The sequence below is a fragment of the Equus przewalskii genome, chromosome 19, assembly GCF_037783145.1.
Source record: "Equus przewalskii isolate Varuska chromosome 19, EquPr2, whole genome shotgun sequence".
NCBI classification, from domain to species: Eukaryota; Metazoa; Chordata; class Mammalia; order Perissodactyla; family Equidae; genus Equus; species Equus przewalskii.
The window spans coordinates 19,368,989-19,388,065 of record NC_091849.1 but is presented as its reverse complement, the minus strand read 5'-3'; the positions used below and the strand labels follow the sequence as shown (position 1 = coordinate 19,388,065).

At 37.2% G+C, this 19,077-nt stretch overlaps 1 protein-coding gene across 12 annotated transcripts in view; it reads right to left on the bottom strand.

Annotated features, from left to right (window-relative positions):
• Positions 1 to 19,077, bottom strand: part of CDKAL1 (CDK5 regulatory subunit associated protein 1 like 1) — a 610,652-nt gene that overhangs the window by 538,771 nt on the left and 52,804 nt on the right. The gene's annotated exons all lie outside the window — the stretch shown is intronic.

Sequence of the window (19,077 nt, the reverse complement as noted above, 5' to 3'; positions counted from 1 at the left end):
CTCAGAGGGCTGGGTTAGGCCCCAAGGGTCTTCATCCAAATATTCAACAGAAGCCCACGCCTGGACCTAGCAAGCTAAGGTTCTAAAGGCGGCCTTGAGGAAGCCTATTATAATAGTTCAGAGATTAGGTATTAAGGGCCAGAGGTAGGAAATTACTTAAGGGGAAACGAAAGCTCAATTGGGAAAGAGATTTTTGTAAAAATAAAAGAATTTAGTAACTGACTAGATATGGGAAACGACAGAGGGAAAAATGAAAGGTTTCTAATCTAGAAGGCTAATCCAAAAATGACACCAGTAACACAAATGGAAGCTCTACGGAGGAGCAGGTCAGAAGAGAAGAGTATAACTTCAGCATTAGGCATGTTCACTTTAAGATCCCCATCGAGTGATACATGCAAGCAGAACTCTGCCAGAAGCAATTGTAAATGCACGAAAGAACTCATGTAAGGTCAATGATGGTGAAGTCACCAAAGATGACAGAGAGCAGGCAGTGGTGTGCAGAGGACTATTGAACACCAGTGGTAAAAAACCATCAATAAGGTGGAAATATGTCACAGAGGCATAATGGGTGGGCAGGACTTCAAAAGAGGAGTGTTTGCCTGATTGAGTAATGGTAACAGAACAATGGACTCAAAGTGGCAACAAAAAGCAAAACCTATGCTGACCTCGTCTGTGCCTTATGAATCAGAGGGAATTTGCCTAGAAGTCACAAGTGCAATTAAAATGCTTGACTTAATTTCCTATTGATTTCAATTTGACTATGCAATATTAAATTAGAACTAAACAACCATATGTGCATAGTATTTTGCTACTTGCAAAGTATTTTTAAATACATTATCTCATCTGAGCTCCCCAAAAGCTCCATGAGGTAAGTATTTATAATCCCCATCTTATGGATGAGAAAAGAGGGATAGAAGGATGTTGTAACTTGCAAAGAGGCTTCATAAACTGGAAACCAGGAGGCAGGGCCAGGATCTATCTTCGGCTCTAACAGCTGAACTGAAGCACTTTGAATTTGCACTATCAATTTCCCATCTGAGGTTAGGTACTGAGATGTGGGTTGTCTTTATTCCCATGTACAGGGATTATTTCTTTCCTGATGCCCAAAACAACTAAGCTTTGCACATTTAGTCACAGATTATAATCATCAATTTTTCTCAAAGGAAAATAAATTTTACATTTAGAATGTTATAAATTACCTCTAACTACTCCTCATGAAAAGAACTATGAAACAGAAAGAGGTGAAGAAAGCAAACAATAGGGGGCTGATTAAGAAAATAACTACTAAGAAGAGACTGCAGTACCCCTTACCCTCACCACCCCTCTATACCAATTCAGTCCAAAGCCATTAGGTGGGGCCGGACGAGGCAGGCAATCATGCCGGAAGGTGGGTGGCAGTCTAAGGAGGGCTATCAGAGCCCATCCAAGGGGAAGAGGGTGTCAGAGCACAAGCAGATGAGGAAGGCATCTGTAATGGAGGGCGACTCAGCATGGAGTATCAGCACCCAGGAAACGAAGAGGGTGACCACAAAGAAGAGTGGTCTGACACAAGATGTGAGAGTCTGGGCAGAGTGAGTGTGTCCACCAAGGCAGGCAGCCTAGCAAGGGCCTCAAATCCCGAGAAGAGCAAAAAGAGCATCTGTGTGAGGGGCAGCCTAGTATGGGGTATCAGAGCTGGAGCACAATGAGATGGGCATGGGCACAAAAGGGCAGCTTGGCCTGCAGAGTCCAAGCCCAAGGGAAACGAAGAGGGCATCCACACGGGGCAGCTGGTAGCAGCTGCCCATTGTCCATTATCAGAGCATAGATGTGGTGAGGGAGGTATGCGTGCAGGAGGATGGCCCTGTGAGGTTGAGGAGCATGCCCACAAGGTGCTGGAATCCAGAAGGGGTGAGGAACGCATCCCTGTAGAGAGGCAGCAAGGTACAAAGTACAGGAGTTTAAGAGAGGTGAAGTTTGATGAGAACCAGGAAATTTACATAGCTTCAAAGAACCACCTCACAAATTACATATTAACTACAACAGGAAAAAATAACTTTACAGTGGAGAATGTCAACAGACATCACCTTAATCAACTGATCAAAGTTAACATCACCAATAATGGGACAAATCAAAGTGAGGTGCCACTTGACAAGAGGTACAGAGAGGAAGACAGAATCACTTTTGAAGCTATTCCTGCCAAGGGTGCATACCTTGAACCTACCCATAAGAAACATCAGACAAAGACAAATCAAGGGACAATCATTCAAACAACTGGCCTGTACTCCTCAAAAATGTCAAAGATAAAAACGCAAGGAAAGAGACAAAAAGTGGCCCAGATTAAAGGAGTCTTAAGGAGACATGACAACTCAATGCAAAAGGTGATTCCCAAGTGGATCCTCTGGCTACAAAAGACATTATGGGAAAAACATGAACAAGGTCTGAGGATTAGGTGGCAGTGATGCCTAAGTGTTAATGCTCTATTTTTGGTGACTGTGTTGTGATTTTATGAGAGAATAACTTTACAGGAAAAAGACACTAAAGTATTTAGGGGTGATAAGTGAACAGCTTACTCTCAAATGGCTTAGCAAAAGAAAAAAATGTACTGTTCTTGCAACTTTTCTGTAAACATCATCTTTTTTTTCCATTTTTTAAGTTTTATTTTTGAAACAAAGAGGAGATTGGAGAGGCAGGCTGTTTGGCGATATAAGAATATATAGTTGCCACAAAAAAAAAACTGCAAATGGTAAAACAGAGATTTTAAATTTAGCAATCGGGCTCCAGACTCTGTAACCTTAATCACCACTTAATCACCAATGCTGTCAGATATATTTAAAAACACATCAGAATATATCAGTAATAAAACAAGGATCTATTACATAGTGCTATTTTCTTATGTCAGGCACCATGGCTTAGAAACCAATAAAACCTCCCCTCTTAAATAACTAGCCCTCACCTTGATTTACTTTGTAAATTTGATTTCACTTTGTAAAATACACATAGCAAGCATCTTGCAGTGTATAAAAAATTTTGAATCAGTATACTACTCTTTCTGTAAACCACAGCAATAAGATTTTAACAAGATTTGAACACAACATAGCAATTTCCCTTCCCCACTGAGTTTGGGAAAGTATATTGTAGAGGATCCCATTTAAAAACCTTTGAATATACTGAATAACTTAAGTGCTATAAAGTAAGTCTGAGCTGGCAGGCTATGCTATATTACTATATCATATCCCAAATGGATCACTACATAAACTTTTTAGTTTGCTTTCTTTGCTTACTAAGTTAGCGTATATACTGATTATCTTAATATTTTTCAAAAATTATCATTCTTCTCAAATAAGCATATATATTCCACTACAACTTGAAACTCTTTTTCTGTTGTTACTAAAAAATGAATGGGCTTTCTGCAACAATGAAACTTGACTACCAGTTTATTTAAAGGGAAGTTATGCGTGCTTTGCCCTAGAAATATACAGATTATATTTCATTGCCTCACTAACCAACAAAACACCTTTAATATACATTTTTCTTCCCCCAAAAATCCATACAAAAACAATATAATTAGTCCCCACAAATATGCTTGGGCATAAAAATATTTTATTGGAAAAAGCCTGGCAAATACAAGTGGTCTCCTTTCTGTTTCAGATTAATAAAAAAAAAAATCAGTGTGACAGTTTCTAACACAAATGATCGTTGTTTCCTTGTCTACAAAATAAGAGTTGTACTAGATAACAGCTAAGATAATTAGATAATACAATTGTACTTAAATGAAAATAATAAATTCAAGGGAGCAATAAAGTAGAGTGGAAAGGGCTTTAGGGGAAAAATGCGTCCATCGAGGTGAAAGGTGGCAGAATAATACAGAAGAAATGAACCTATCTTTTTTAAATCTCAATGAACTAATCAAAAGAAATAAAATTAGCAAAGAAAAATACCACAAGTGTTCAAATCGGGGAAGGGGCCAACCATCTATAAACTTTTGAAAAATGTCATCTGGAAGCAGAGCAAACAAAACTAAAGCCAAAATATTTCAATTAACTCAATGCTATTCTCCACTCCCTTTGTCCACATTATCCACCCAAAATCAAAAAGCAACACTATGAGGATGAAAGGTGAATGGATAAAATTCTCAAACATCTCACTGACAGGACCTAATTTCTATTAAAAAAAAATACAATTGCAAACATATGAGTAAACACTTATGAAATACACTATCCATGAACACTGTTTTCGGGGCAGAGGGAGGAGACTTGAGTATAAAAACACTAGATAATCGATGGAAGAATGGAAATGATTCAGGAATGGAGAAGTTCCTACACGAAACAACTGAGAGCGAACACTGAGTCCACCTAACTATAGAACCAACACTAAACAAGAGAAAAGAGTATCTGTTATAGGATAGGATAAAACTGTCAGAAACTTGTAAAATGTTTTTAAAAATCACTTAAAAAATAGGAGTTGTAATGAATTAGAGTTGGAAACAGGTGAGAATTCATGTTTAACTTAACATAGATACACAAAGAAATATTTATAAATATGAGTATATAAAAAGATTAGTATATAAACACATTTCCTTGATCTGCCACCTGAGACAGTCTAGAAGAAACGACAAGCAGTAGCAACAATCACACCTAGTACCCAAAATCTTGGTTTCTAATACCTTTCTCCAATAAAAGGAGCCAGGGCTCCTTAGAGAAATGGTTGACTCTAGGGGTAGGGTAGAAAATATATACATGAGTCTGGAGCATCCTGTAGTACCACAAAGTACTCAAAAAACTAAAAAAGAAAAAAAGAAATTGATGGAGGTATGTCAATGGGACATAGGAGCAACTGAAATATCTCCCAATGGCCAAAGCTAGAACAATTTAAGTAACAAAATAAATATAAAATATATATTGGATTATACCCCAACATATAAAATAAATATCCATGCATCCACAGTGATATAAATGATTGAATAAATCAATAAATGGGGGAGAAGAGACAAATCTCCCATATAGAAAAACTCCGAATAAATTATGCAGGTACTCTGCTCTAAAGGAGGGTGAGCATAACTCCCCATCCCTTAAGTGTGGGCTGCACATAGTGACTTCCTTCCAAAGAGCACAATACAGAAAGGGGGTGGGGGATAGTAACTGTACAGTGGAGAAGCCTGACAAACACTACTTCAGGCAGCTGATCAAGGTCAACATCAACAGTCATAAATCATGCTGATATGATATGATAATAGTCATCTCTGGGTATCCATGGGGGATTGGTTCCAGGATTCCCCATGGATACTAAAATCCATGGATGCTCAAGTCCCTTATATAACATGGCATAGTATTTGCATATAACCTATGCACAGCCTCCCATATACTTTAAATCATCTCTAGATAACTTATAATACCTAATACAATGTAAATGCTATGTAAATAGTTGCTCCACTGTATTGTTTAAGGAATAATGACAAGGAAAAAAGGTCTGTACATTCAGTACAGATGCAACCATTGTAGGCCTTTTGATCCACAGTTGGTTGAATCCTCGGATGCAGAACATGTGGATACAAAGGGCCGACTGTATATGATACGATGTGATGTGATGAAAACAGCACTTTACTTCTGTGGTCTTCCTCCCAAAAATCTATAATCCCAGTCTAATCATGAGAAAAACAGCAGACAAATTCCAACAGAGGGACATCCTACAATATACAATGACCAGGAGTCCTTAAAATTGTCAAGGTCATCAACGACAAGGAAAGTCTGAGAAACCATCACAGCAAGAGGAGTCAAAGGAGACATGACAAGTAAATGTAATGTGATATCCTAAATGGCATCCTGGAACAGAAAAAAGACATCAGGCAAAAACAAAGGAAATCTGAATAAACTATGAACTTTAGTCAATAAACAATGTATCAGTCTTGGCTCATTAATTGTAATAAATATACCATACTATTATAAGATGTTAATAATAGGGGAAGTCATGAGGGAAACGGGATATCTACAGGAACCTTCTGTACCAACTGCTGAATTTTTCTTTAAGTCTAAAACTGTCCTAAGAAAAATAACTTCCATTAAGAGAAAAAATTCATCTATTATAAAGTCTAAAGATCTCTTCACAAAAAAAAGAAAAAATAGGTGTTTGATAGGCAGGAAATATAGGCACAGTAAATATAAATATAGTAGTTGTCTCATCTTTCATGAATTCAATAGAAACTATCAAATGTTGAAAAGAAAGAGCTTTGTATTCAGAAATGTAGCTTCAAATCTTTACTCCATCACATGCTAGGTGTGTGATGTTGGCCAAGATACTTAACCTCTGGAGCTTCAGTTTCCTCATCTATAATGGGGATAGTATTTCCTCTGTGGGTTTGTTGTCAAGATTAAAGACGACATATGCAAAGTTACTACTAGAACAGATTCAGTACACTGGAGAAGCTTAACAAATGGTACAAATATTTAATTTCTTTAAAAATTCTTTAAGAATCTGGACTAATAATTGTTTTCAATAATTCTAAATTTAGTAGTCCTAAAAGGACATTAGATTTATGAAAACAGAATGTCACTCAGCTCTCTTGTTAAATACATACTGCCTGGTTACTACTATTGCAGACTTTACCATTTCCCTCCAACAGATTGAGGTGGTTTTGTTTTCTGGGGGTTTTTTTCCCGCAAACATAAACTTAGATTTTATATATGTGGAAAATAAGATTTTCTGCCCAAACTTTGTTTTACATATTTAGCCAATACATATGAACGAATAATAGGGCTGAGAATCTACCTAAAGGAAACTGAAAAACTGTCTCAACATGGAAAAACTGAGTATGCTTGCCACAGATAATCCGCTTTAATGAACAAAAGGGAGAAAAGAAGCTTCTAACAGTTTATCTAAGTCAAGGAAGAGAAGCGTGACTCGTTTTACACGAAATCACTCATTTCGAGACTGTGCCGCAACCTTTCCGAATCAGCTGAACACATACGAAAGTGAGGGAGATATTTAAAAGCTGAAGCAGAATACAGAGACTTTATTTTAATTCAATTAAATGACTAGACAGTAAAACCAATGAGATTTATGAAAAAGTGCCGCCTAGATCACGTTTTGGAACTGCACGGCTCTGGAAGATCTAACCAAACACTACAGGACTCACCAGATAATAACAAATTCTAACAAGGGAGATAAACTCCAAAACTGGGGCAAAAACACCAAGGAACTGTGGAATTGTTCAAAAATGAAAGCATTACAAACCAAATTTGATACATGAATTGTGCAAATGGTAACTAAAATCTATATTTTATATTGCTGTGAGGTATTTGGTGAATCTTGGTGGACGCCAAGGCTATTTGATGAAAAGGGTCTCTCATTCTCAAAAGAGTTTTATAGAGGTACAAGAATGTGAACCAGGTTTTAAGTTTCTGAAGCAGCCTTTGGAGATCAAATCTCAGGACATAACTGAATTATCAAGAACAAACCCTATGAGGTTAGCTCAGTTTTAAGAAGATAAAACTGAAAGGAAGCATACTATCCACAGAATCCAACTGACGAATACAACCTAAACTGAAATTTATAGTTATGTAAAATGTTTGTACCCATCTGGCACCATGGAAGTATATTTTCTCACATGAAACTGACAAATCTGAAACTGAGCACTAATTTTAGTGGTATAATTCTAGAATCAAATAGGACATATGCCCTGACACCCTTATTCTCAAGAATGCAGTCATCAATTTGATGAAAGTGTTATCAATTTCTAGCAGTAAACCTTCTATGCACTGTCAAAAAATAGATTAAGCTATATTTGAATTGCTTGTGTATCACTCCCATGCTCCCATCCATACATTTGGCTATACTTAACCACACTGCTCACAATTTTATTATTCATGCAGCCTACACACAGACTGCTCATTACGTGGCCACCAGTGAAATCATCTGGACACCTCTACACTAATAAAACATTTCATACCCATCGTAGACAGAGGCAGGCGCCACCTGAAAACAAGTGCAGGAGGAAAGCGTCCTGATGACACAATGCTAATTAGAGCGCAGATACATCAAATTTTAGTCCCCAATGTTTTTTCTCTTGAATTTGGAATAAAAAGTCAAATATTTAACTCATCTTTTAAAATACCCATACTTTTAGAGCTACATGCATAAGTTATATGAGGGTCAAAGACATGCTATCTGGGATTGCATTAAAATTCTTCAGCAAAAACAGAAAATAAAAGGAAAGAAAGAGATAAATCTTAATTATTGAATCTGTTGATAGGCACAGAGGGTTCATTGAACTAGTCCCTCTACTTGTGTGTATTTACGAACTTTTTCATAATAAACAAACAACTCTTAAATACGAAAAAAATACAAATGCACATAGGAATTCAGTGTGCAGTAAAGGTGGCATTTCACATTAAAGGTGAAAAGATAAATGACTCAATAAGTGATGTCAGAAGAACTAGTTAGTCATCTAGAGGAAAGGGAGAGAGTTGGATCCTAAGTCACACATAAATCAAAATAAATTCCAGGTAGCTCAAAGATTTAAATGTAAAACAATGAAACCATTAAAGCAACAGCAGAAACAATGAGAGAATTATGATCATCATCTTGGAGTAAAAGAAAATACTGATAAAGTCAACTGTATAACAAGTAATTTCTTCATGGCAAAAGCAACCACAAACAACAAATACAACAAAGAGGAGACAATCTGGAAATCTTATCACAAATGCTTGCTTTCCACTAAGAGAGTGCCTACAAATTAGTAAGCATTATCCAACAGAAAAATGATAAAAGGATATGGATAGCTCACAGAAAAGGAAATAAAAATAGCTCTTATGAGAAAGGCAAATTAAAAGACACTGAGACACCATTTTTCATTCATCAGATTAGCAAAGATCAAAAAAGGCTGATAATATAATATGTTGGCAAGGCTCTGGGGAAACTAGCAAACTCACACTGCTGATGGGAGCATAAATTAGTACAATCTCAATAAAAAGCAATTTGGCAATATCTATCAAAATTATTAATTTATACACCTTTTAACCCAGTAATTACATTTCTAGGTATTTATTCTGCAAATATATTTACACAAGTGCAAAATGATACACACCAACACAGATGTGGGTGTCCCTGTAGCATAGCTGGTAACAGCAAAAGACAAGAATAAAAACAACACGAATGTCTAGAATGAAGGGACTGGCTAAATAAATTATCCATACAATAGACTACAATATTACTTGGAAGAAAATAAGGTCATTTACAATGAACTGGTAGAAAATCATCACCAAATCATGTTGTTAAATGAAAAGGGTGCAAAACCGTGTGTATTGTGTGCTGGCTTTTATGTAAAAGGAAGAAGCAAAAAACAAATGTATATTTACATATGTGTGTGTATGTAACTGAGTATGTACATTTATTTTTATAAATCCATATCCTTCTTTAGAGAGAGAGAGGAACTGTAACACTGGGTTTCTTCAGAAAGACTTAGCAGATGTCTAAGCTGGAGCAGACGGATGGAGTCTTATTACTGTATACCTTTTGGTCCCTTTTGATTTTTGTGCCATGTGAATAAATTCTCCATTCAAAAAACTGTTTTTAATATTCTTAGTTCGATCCAAAAGCACGACAGTAATAGTAAACACCAAAGTCTTGGTTGCATACACTATTAATTTTAAACTGAAATACATAACAAATGTGTTGGTCCAGAATCACAGAGAAAACCTTCCCTATCCAAAATATACTAAGAAAAGAGTTAGCCTCCTGAAAATGATACCATCACTTTAAAATAATCTCTAATCCCTAATTTGCTCTCATGGAGACTATTAGAATACCTCCTACATCCAGAGAGGCAGCAGGCACAATCAACTCTCTGTCATATTTACTAGTCTAGATTATCAAGAAACCATGCATAGTTTGCCTGCAATCTTCCTCTGCACTAAAGTAAGATGATGAAATGGCCACAACTGGAAGAAAATTATTCCGGGATAGGTAGACGTGACCTAATGCACTTTCTCTGGCCAGAAAGGAAGCAACAAAAGCAAAAGGCAGTCAAGTGGTTAAAAAAAAAGCAATCTACAGCAGACAAATTTGGGAAAATTCAAGAGGCATGAAAGAGAAGCCCAGAAGTTACTGATGATAAAATAAAGTGGCAGTCATGCTAGCACATAAAATTAGTATGAGAGAGAGAGAGATAAATTCAAGAATATGTTAATAACCTGCATGAAAATGTGGAATGCTAAATACAGATTTAAGTATAGTTAATGCACATACATATTTTTAAATATGCACTAAAATTAACTGCTACCATGCATATTTTAGTGTACCACTGTCAAGGGAATTTGGAAAGTAAAGCAAAAAGACAAATAGAAAATTTGAGAGAAAAGTTAAAAGGCATAGAAAACTAGTCTACAAAGCCTATCACATTTAATAGGATTGCCAGAAAAAGAGAAGATAAAGAAAACAGAGGTATGGAAATAAACAACAAAATTTAAAGCTTCCTAGAGCTAAGACATGAACCTTCCGACTGATAATCCACAGAGCGCTAGGCATGGTAACCAAAAAGTCATCCACACACGGAAATACTTCTCTGATATTTCAGACTGAGGCTAAAGATAAGATCCTAAATGTTTTCTAAAAAGGAAAATAAGAAAAGATACCTGCAGAGAGAGAAAAACAAAGATTGACATCAGACTTCTTACCTATTAGATTGAATTCTAAAAGGAAAGAATATCTCAAAGATCTGAGGGAAAATTATTTTCAATCTAAAAACTATACCCATTTCAACAAGTATGAAACATTTTCAGTCATGCATGAGCAGAGAATTTACTACCAGAGACCTTTTCTGACACAATTATTCAAGACAGGTTCTAAGCCAGAGTTGAATTTTGTTGCCATAGTTCCCTATCCTTGGTACTTTGTTAATTTTTGTGTTCATCATCTGGATAAGATTTACAGAAAGGAGAAAGTGGGAAAAGGGGGAAAAGAGAGAGAGAAGGAAAAGCCTGACCTGCACATCAGTCATTGGTCCTATAATGAGTCTGCGCAGGAAGGGTAGATGAAGAGGAGACCAGAGAAAAACACAGCCACACATAATTTCAAAGTCAAGATTATTTTAAAAAATAAATCAGTGTTCTAAGAGCCCAGGTAGAGATAGCAAAAAAGTGATAGCACACACATATCGCAACACACACACACACAGGGCTGTGAAGAACAAACCAGTGCCAACCCCCCTCCACCACCAAGGCCAGTAATTCTGCTAGAGTCCCATACACGCAGTACAAAACTTTATTTCACAACACAGATAAAGTCATAGACATGAACAGTAATCAATTATAAATGTCTAATAATTTTGATTTATCAGTACAAAATTATCCCAAATCCAAAAGTCTATGAAAAATCATTCTTGTAAAGATTTTTGCCGTATTGTAAAAACAGCTTTTCCAACTCTCATGATGCTAGTTGCACTCACACACCACAAACACCAGCAGTTTCACATCATTAAAAACAAAGCACATCATGCAAATCTTTCTGAACAACTTAGTTATGTTATTTATTTTTTATAAGGCATTACCCTTGCTAAGAGTAGATAAAGATGCTAAACAAGCATCCTCGTGTTCTTTCCTGATGTCGTTTCCCAAGGTAGCACTAGCTCCAATTGTTTGACTAAACCAGTTGTAAAGTACTTGACTGCAGGCAGCTTCAGACATATTCTCATTTACTTCATGCTCACAAACTAAAAAATAATTGGTTCCTCTCTACTTGTATCAGTCATAGTTGTAACAGATGGTGCTATTAAATGAGGAAGGTATGGTACTGACTACAACTAATGACTAACCATATGTCAGCAACAAAGTAGTGTTCTTGTCAAGGATATAACACGCTGGATTTTATTTACTTGTTTGTTTTTGGATAGAGCAGAACATAAAGTTACATAAACTGATATGAACTTGGAATGAGGAACAAACCTAAAGCAGATCTCTAATTTCTTAAATTTTTCAATTTCCTAATGTATACAGAGTATACCAAAAACAAAAGTACACAAACTGCCAATTGCACTCTCACAATCAAACAATGAGAATTATTTTTATTAGTTCAAAAACTACCTCAAATTTGGCCACAGGCTTTAGACATTACCATAAATAATAATACCATTTAAGACAGACAATAGACTTCCCCTTTCCTCAGTAAACTTTCTTTTTTTTTGAGCAAGATTAGCCCTGAGCTAACATCTGCCACCAATCCTCCTCTTTTTGCTGAGGAAGACTGGCCCTGAGCTAACATCCATGCCCATCTTCCTCTACTCTATATGTGGGACGCCTAGCACAGCATGGCATGCCAAGCAGTGCCTTGTCTGCATCCAGGATCTGAACTGGCAAACCCCGGGCCACCAAAGCGGAACCGCTGCACCACCAAGCCAGCCCCCTCCTCAGTAAACTTCTATCTGTCCAAATGGTGATATCTTAGAATTTATTATATGTATGTTAACTTATTTCAAGAACAGAATACATTCAGACTTAAAGTACCGTGAGCTATCTATGAAGAGCTATCTCAGTATACCATTATTTAACATTCCTAAGAATGCAACAGGCTTAAACAAAAAAAGTCATACAGGCATTGAATGGTTCAACTCTACCATATTTTTACAACCACTGCCCTCCCTACCCCCTGAAAGAAAAAAGGGCAAAAATATCTGTAGCTATCACCCCCGTCTCCTAACAACATTGCTTTTACAGTGTTATTTAAATTGTACTTCAGGATCAGATTATTTTATTTGGGAAAGGGGTTCTCTGAATCTTTCTTCTAGAATACTAATATTATGACTTCTAGTGCCATCTAATATAAAAATCTATGATAGTCTACGGATCATTTAAGAAGAATGCATAATTAATTGATTAAAATATGCATTTAAATGTATGTAACAATTCCATTTAGAAACATGTATGGCCACTGCAACAAAATAGGCATGAGCATTTCAACAAAAATTACATTAGAATAATAGAGAAAACACAAAACCTAGGTTAAGTAAGCTACTCAGTCTATATTTCCCTTTTTCTATAAATTTGTTGACCAGAATAAACTGATAACCTAAGAACAACTTTCACTTCTTCAGTTTTTGCTCTTTACCCAAGGAAAGAAATCTTTGTTTATTACCTTCAGAAAAAGCAACTATAAAACACACAAGCCACGCGTGTGATGAGGTATAAAGAATACTTACCTACAAGTCCAAGTCCCAGGCACAATCTCTGCTTACTTGCTAGCACTGACCTTAAGTAAACTACCTAAACCCTATTAGCCTCAAAATCTTCATCTTTAAAACGAGATTAACACCACATACCTCGCAGGATTTGTCCAGAACAGAAGATGAGATAATATACATAAAGCACTTGGCATAGAGGAAGGCAAAAAGAAGACGAACAAATACCACCTCACTTCGTAAGACTGGCACAAACAGCCAGAATACCCTTCAAAACCTCAGTGGGCGACACACAGCTATGCCATTTTCACGCTGAACTGAAACAGATTCTGTTAAAAGTTTCATGAAAGTTAACTTTCTTTCCCATTTCATATCCAACTTTTCTGTAGCATTTTAGGATCAACTCCTTCAGCCTGGTAAGTTTTCCAATATACATTAAGCAGATCTCCAATCAATAAATAAACACAGAAATATATCCTGAAGACATGACCTTAAGAATACTGTGCTTCAAAAGCTTCTCTTTTTATTCTTTGCTTTTCTCATCCTGCATTTATTTCCAAATGATTCTCTGGTACTCAGATAAACTCTACTGCCAGACTTCTCTATTACCTCCTTGAAATTTTACACATTCAGCTTCTGTTTACACAAACCTGCAGAGGCAATCAGGTCAATCTTATCTACTTTGTCTCTTCTCTCCCTTCCACGATTTATAAGGAAAAAATCTGGAGAGACACAAATCTTCAACAAAAACAAAATATCTTGCCATGATTAAGAAGTGGTTATAAATGACTAAAAACAGACTCCCATTATGCAGAAAGGTTTTCTTTTAACTTTCTAAGTAATCAATTATTTTTCTGTTTAATCCCAGTCTATTAAATGTTACGTGAATATGTGGTCCACTACAGATGAAGTGGGCCCTAAAATTGCCCCAGCTTACTGCCTTGACAGTTTTCAGTCTGAGCTGTAGTTGACCAAGACAGTCCAGAGGACACCATGTCAAGAAGACAAGAGTTAAGAGTTTGGGGAAACCAAGGTTTGCTATAGTCTGCAGGGCAGAGTACCAAAAAGAAGAGAACCACACAGCAAGAGAATTCCAGAGATCTAAAAGAAGGTGCTCTTCAAATACTCAACTGAGTATTGATGAGTGCACACATGTGAGGAAATGACCCAAAGTTAGGGAAAGAATGACCTCAAAAGAATGCAGGTAAGAGTGCCCAGAGCTCAGTCAGGCTAGAAATAATGCCTCTTCTCTCCAGCCAGATGGGAAAACTTCCTGATTCATGGGATATTGGGTAGAGTACACAGAAGGGTCTTGCCTCAGTAGCAGCCCTTGACTGAGCATGGCCCTGGTCATGCTCAAAAGGATCAAACTGCTTCCAAGTAATTTAACTGCATCCCAGAACAAAGCTCAAGAATATTTATAGGTACACAAAAATATCCAGAATCTGACAAGGTAAAATTTACAATGTCTAGCATCCAATAAAAAATTACCAGGCATGCAAAAACTAAGGAAAATAAAATCTCACAACGAGGAGAAAAGTCAGTAAACCAAAACTGACCCAGAATTAACACAGACGTTAGAATTAGAAGACAAAATAGATTAAAAAGCTCTAACTACATTACATATGTTCAAAAAAATCAAGCATAGGCCTGAAAGATTAAAAAAAAACAAAAAAGGCCAAAATGGAAGCTCTATAGATTAAACTATCTCAGCTACTCTGGGTTCTTCACCTGGCAGAGTGATCCAAACTTTCATTCTTGAAAGATCTTAGTCATTAGTCATTCTGCCCTTTTTTGGCTGACGTAGTTTTCCATTAATCTTTACTGGGAATAGAAGTATTAAGAAGTACCCCAGAAAATCCCCTGAATTCCAGATTTCGTCTCCTTGAATCTGTTATATAACAGTAACCCAATCTCTCTTTGGTAATCAGGATTAATCAATCCAGGGAATAAATTAGCCTCTTTTTTTGCTTGTTGGTTCAGTGGCATAAGGATCTCAAAATGGCCAAGTGGCAGCCTCATCTTCCAATTCAATGGAGCCACCGTTGCATCCCCTAGTGGAAGCATTCTCCCCTTGTGGACTAAGATCTCCCAACCAGCAAAGCTCAGTATCCTAGGACAGGTAGCAGAAGTTCTGCAAGTGGGTTATTTTAAGTGTAACAGTGAGAAAAGCCACTCTCACTTCCAACTCTTGATTCCTAGAGCCATGAATTATGACTACAGGAGAGACAGCAGTATATAATTCAAAGTATACATTGCACTCTGTAAAAGAGAACCCTATCCTTCTCATGGTATTGTCTCTCGACTAATACTGTAATGGAGTATTCAGTAAGCCATTCCGCCTTTCAATTAGGCCAGCCACTTTCAGGTAATGGTGTCTATAGCAAGACTAGTTAATTCCAAGGACATGAGCCCATTCTACACCTTCTTTGTTGTGGAATAAATCCTGATCAGAAGGAATGCAACACAGAATGCCATGACAATGGATGAAGTATTCTGTGAATCCACAGATGGTGGTGCTGGCAGAAGCATTATAGGTAGAGAAAGCAAATTCATACGCAGAATATGTGGCTATTCCAGTGAGGATCAATCTTCACCCTCTCCATGACAGAAGAGGTCCAATGTAATCAACCACCACCAGATGGCTGGCTGGTTCCCTTGGAGAATGGTGCTTTTATCAGGAACTCAATGCTGGACACTGCACCTGGCAGATTAGGCACTTAGCAATAGCCTTAGCCAGATCAACCCTGTTAAGATAAAGTCCATATTGTTGAACCATGAACCCTCTAGCCCTACCAACACAGCCACTTTTTCATGAGCCCACTGAGCAAGCCCTAGGGTGGCTAGAGAAAGAAGCTAACTGACACTCACAGAGCACATCGTTTTATCCACCTCATTAGTAAGTCTCCTTTGCAGTCGATGCCTTTTGGTGGGCAGTCACAAGGGACACAATCTTCACAGTCTGTGGATATTCTGAGTGGTCCATTCACATAACTCTTCCCTGGACTTCCTTGCCACCAATCTTCTCCCACTCCAAACATAGCTGGCAAAAAAATATACAATTCAAAGTTCTGCCCACTGGAAGGATTTTCCTTCACCACTGTCATTCACGGGCAGTCTTGAGCGGGGCTTTAGTGCTAGAGGTCTGCTTTTGAGTAGTACCAGCATATCATGCAGACTCACTTATAAACCAGGCTCAAGTTAGTTCTTCTTTGCTCCACTGGTCATAAGGAACTCCCAGGAAGCCAGAGGCATGGACTGAAGGAGAGGAAGCAATGAAACAGAAGTTGGCATCAAAGGCATCTGAGCCACCTGCTCATATAACCTACTTACACCTTCCAGACTTGCCCAAGCTTGGTCTCTTATATACCATTTCCACTCAATAACAGATTGCTGCTGTTCATTTCCAATCTATGGCTAAATAGGTCAGACAATACGGAACTCATGATGGGAAGCTCAAGCCACATGGTCACCTGATATCTAACGATTAGGTATTCTGTCTCTAGCAAGGCCCAATATAAGCCAGGAGCTGTTTCTCAAAAGAAGAATCATTATCTGCAGAAGAGGGCATAAATTTGCCCCCAAAATCCTTGAGGTCAGCATTGCGATTCTCTCACTGTGCTTGCCAGAGGCAAATAATAGGGAGAAAAAGGAAATGGTAGGAAGGAAGAAACTCATAGAATACAACCTTTGCTCATAATATTCTCCTTGTTTCCAAATACAGTGGGAACAAGTGAATGCCACTCCCTAAATCTACATCCTTCTGAGATTTAATCAGTACAACAGGACTATAGTCCCAATCAATAAAGGGGACTCAGAGAAAAGATTACCAGTGAGTTTTTCTTCCTTGAGAAATTGGATGTGTCCATCTTCTTCAGATTAGAAAAGAATACAATAAATATGGTTACAAGGAATTAGAGGCCTAGTAAGAAGAATAAAGTGCCTCAATGCTCTAAGTCCAGCCAGGTAATTGACATCCCAGAGTAATGAGAGAACAAGCAGGAGAGGCTGCTGAATCTATCAGTAATCTCTGAGGAATCATGGAGAAAGAAGGAAATATGGAAAAACAAGAGGTAGGCAAGTATTCCAATTTTCCAATCTAAGGTAAACTGGGTAACTTGTTCATTTGCCATCAATACTCAAAAGACTATAATTATACCATTTTAAAAATGGTTTAAAACCACTTCACAAAGAAATCACTAACCAGTGGGGAAAAGTCTGAAATCCTGATGACCAAATAATGGCAAGCTCACTTCACTCCTTCCTTTCTAAGGGTTGGTAGACCTTCCTGAATGAACTCTACCACATAAAGGAGTCTATCTTCTTGGAAGCTAGAGTGAGATCCAATTAGCTAATTTGCATTCTATAACTGAAAAGAAAATTTTTATAAAAAAGAAGAAAAAAGTTAAAATCCAGAGTGGTCACTGGATGTTAGAGCTGAAAAGGGCTTTGGATTTGTTCAAAGGCCTTCCCTTATATGGTGATTGACAAAATGGGCAGCAGAATGGGATATGATAGGAGTTCAAATCTGTGCTCCCACACTCAGTAGGTATGCATCTTTAGCAAATTACTTCATTTCTTTAAGACTTAGCTTTCGCATCCACAAAATATTATAATAATGCTATCTACCTCACAGATCTCTTTTGAGGATTACATACACGTACACATAAAGCTCTTTATACAGTGCTTCTTACACAGCAAGCCCTCAGTGCTACATTAGTTACTATTATTAACTGACTGTCAGTAGCCCTGGTCTTTAGCAGAACTGTGAAATAAACTTTTGCATTAGGTCTTCCAACCTCCATTCTCAATTATAGCTAACCATTTAGTAACCCAACAATAATTCTGTATAACCAATAAACTTGGAAGGAGAATAGTGTAGCAAAAGGTGCTGGGCTGAATAAATAAGATCTGGATTCCAGGCTGCCACTAACTAGGTTCAATAACTTGGAGCAAGTCCCCCATTCTCTATGGGCCTCAGTTTTCTTAGCTCTAAGACACATTTGAGTTAAATGCTGTCAAGAGTTCTTTCCTCCATTACAATTCTACAATGCAATAACCACATACTAAATTCTTAAGTTTTACGTTATTATTATACCTGTGCTTGATCTTCCAAGGTTTTTGCTTATATCATCACCATCTTCATCCCCATCAACTACCAGCTCACTACCAGAGGAGAAACTCTCAGAGTGCTGATGCCCTCTTCTCCATGGACAAATGTAAATCAATTCTCAGTTTATTTTTTCCTTCTACTCATTAAACTCAAAACTTCAATCACCACTTACTATTCTCCCTCCAAAAAAACTTTTGTTAAAACTTACTAAAAACTTGTTATCCTCCAACATTCATTTATCTCAAAGAAAAAATAAGAATCATTATGATCCTTAATAAATGGACCCCAAGTAGTGCAACCCCTAGGTGATCAATGACATTGGATTAACCTACATTAACTCAAAATTAAACAAGTTGTGACCACTTGCATTTAATTATGATTTTTGCTATTTCTCAGAGGCACTGAGCCTCTTATAATGATGTACAAAGGATTCATCAATAACACTGATTTTCTCAGTAATCTGACCTAAGTGTGGGCCACAGGGAGAGCAAGGCAGGAAGAAAACTGAATGCCATCCAAGGGAAATTGCCAGTTCCCTCAGGGGATCCGGGATCAATCTAAGAACATGACTGTTTATCATTCAGCACACCACAGAATCTGGGAACAAAAAAAACATGCCAGGTTTCAGAGAGTCATGCCTCCCTTTGTATAACACATATCCTAATCTAATATTGTACATAAAGTGGATGGATGGTACAAATCTAATACTTTAAATACACTAAGGTTGCTCACTAGCCAGAAATAATTTATAAAGTTACAAAATATTATATATATGTGTGTGTGTATATATATTCATCTAGGTTTTTTCATCATTATATTT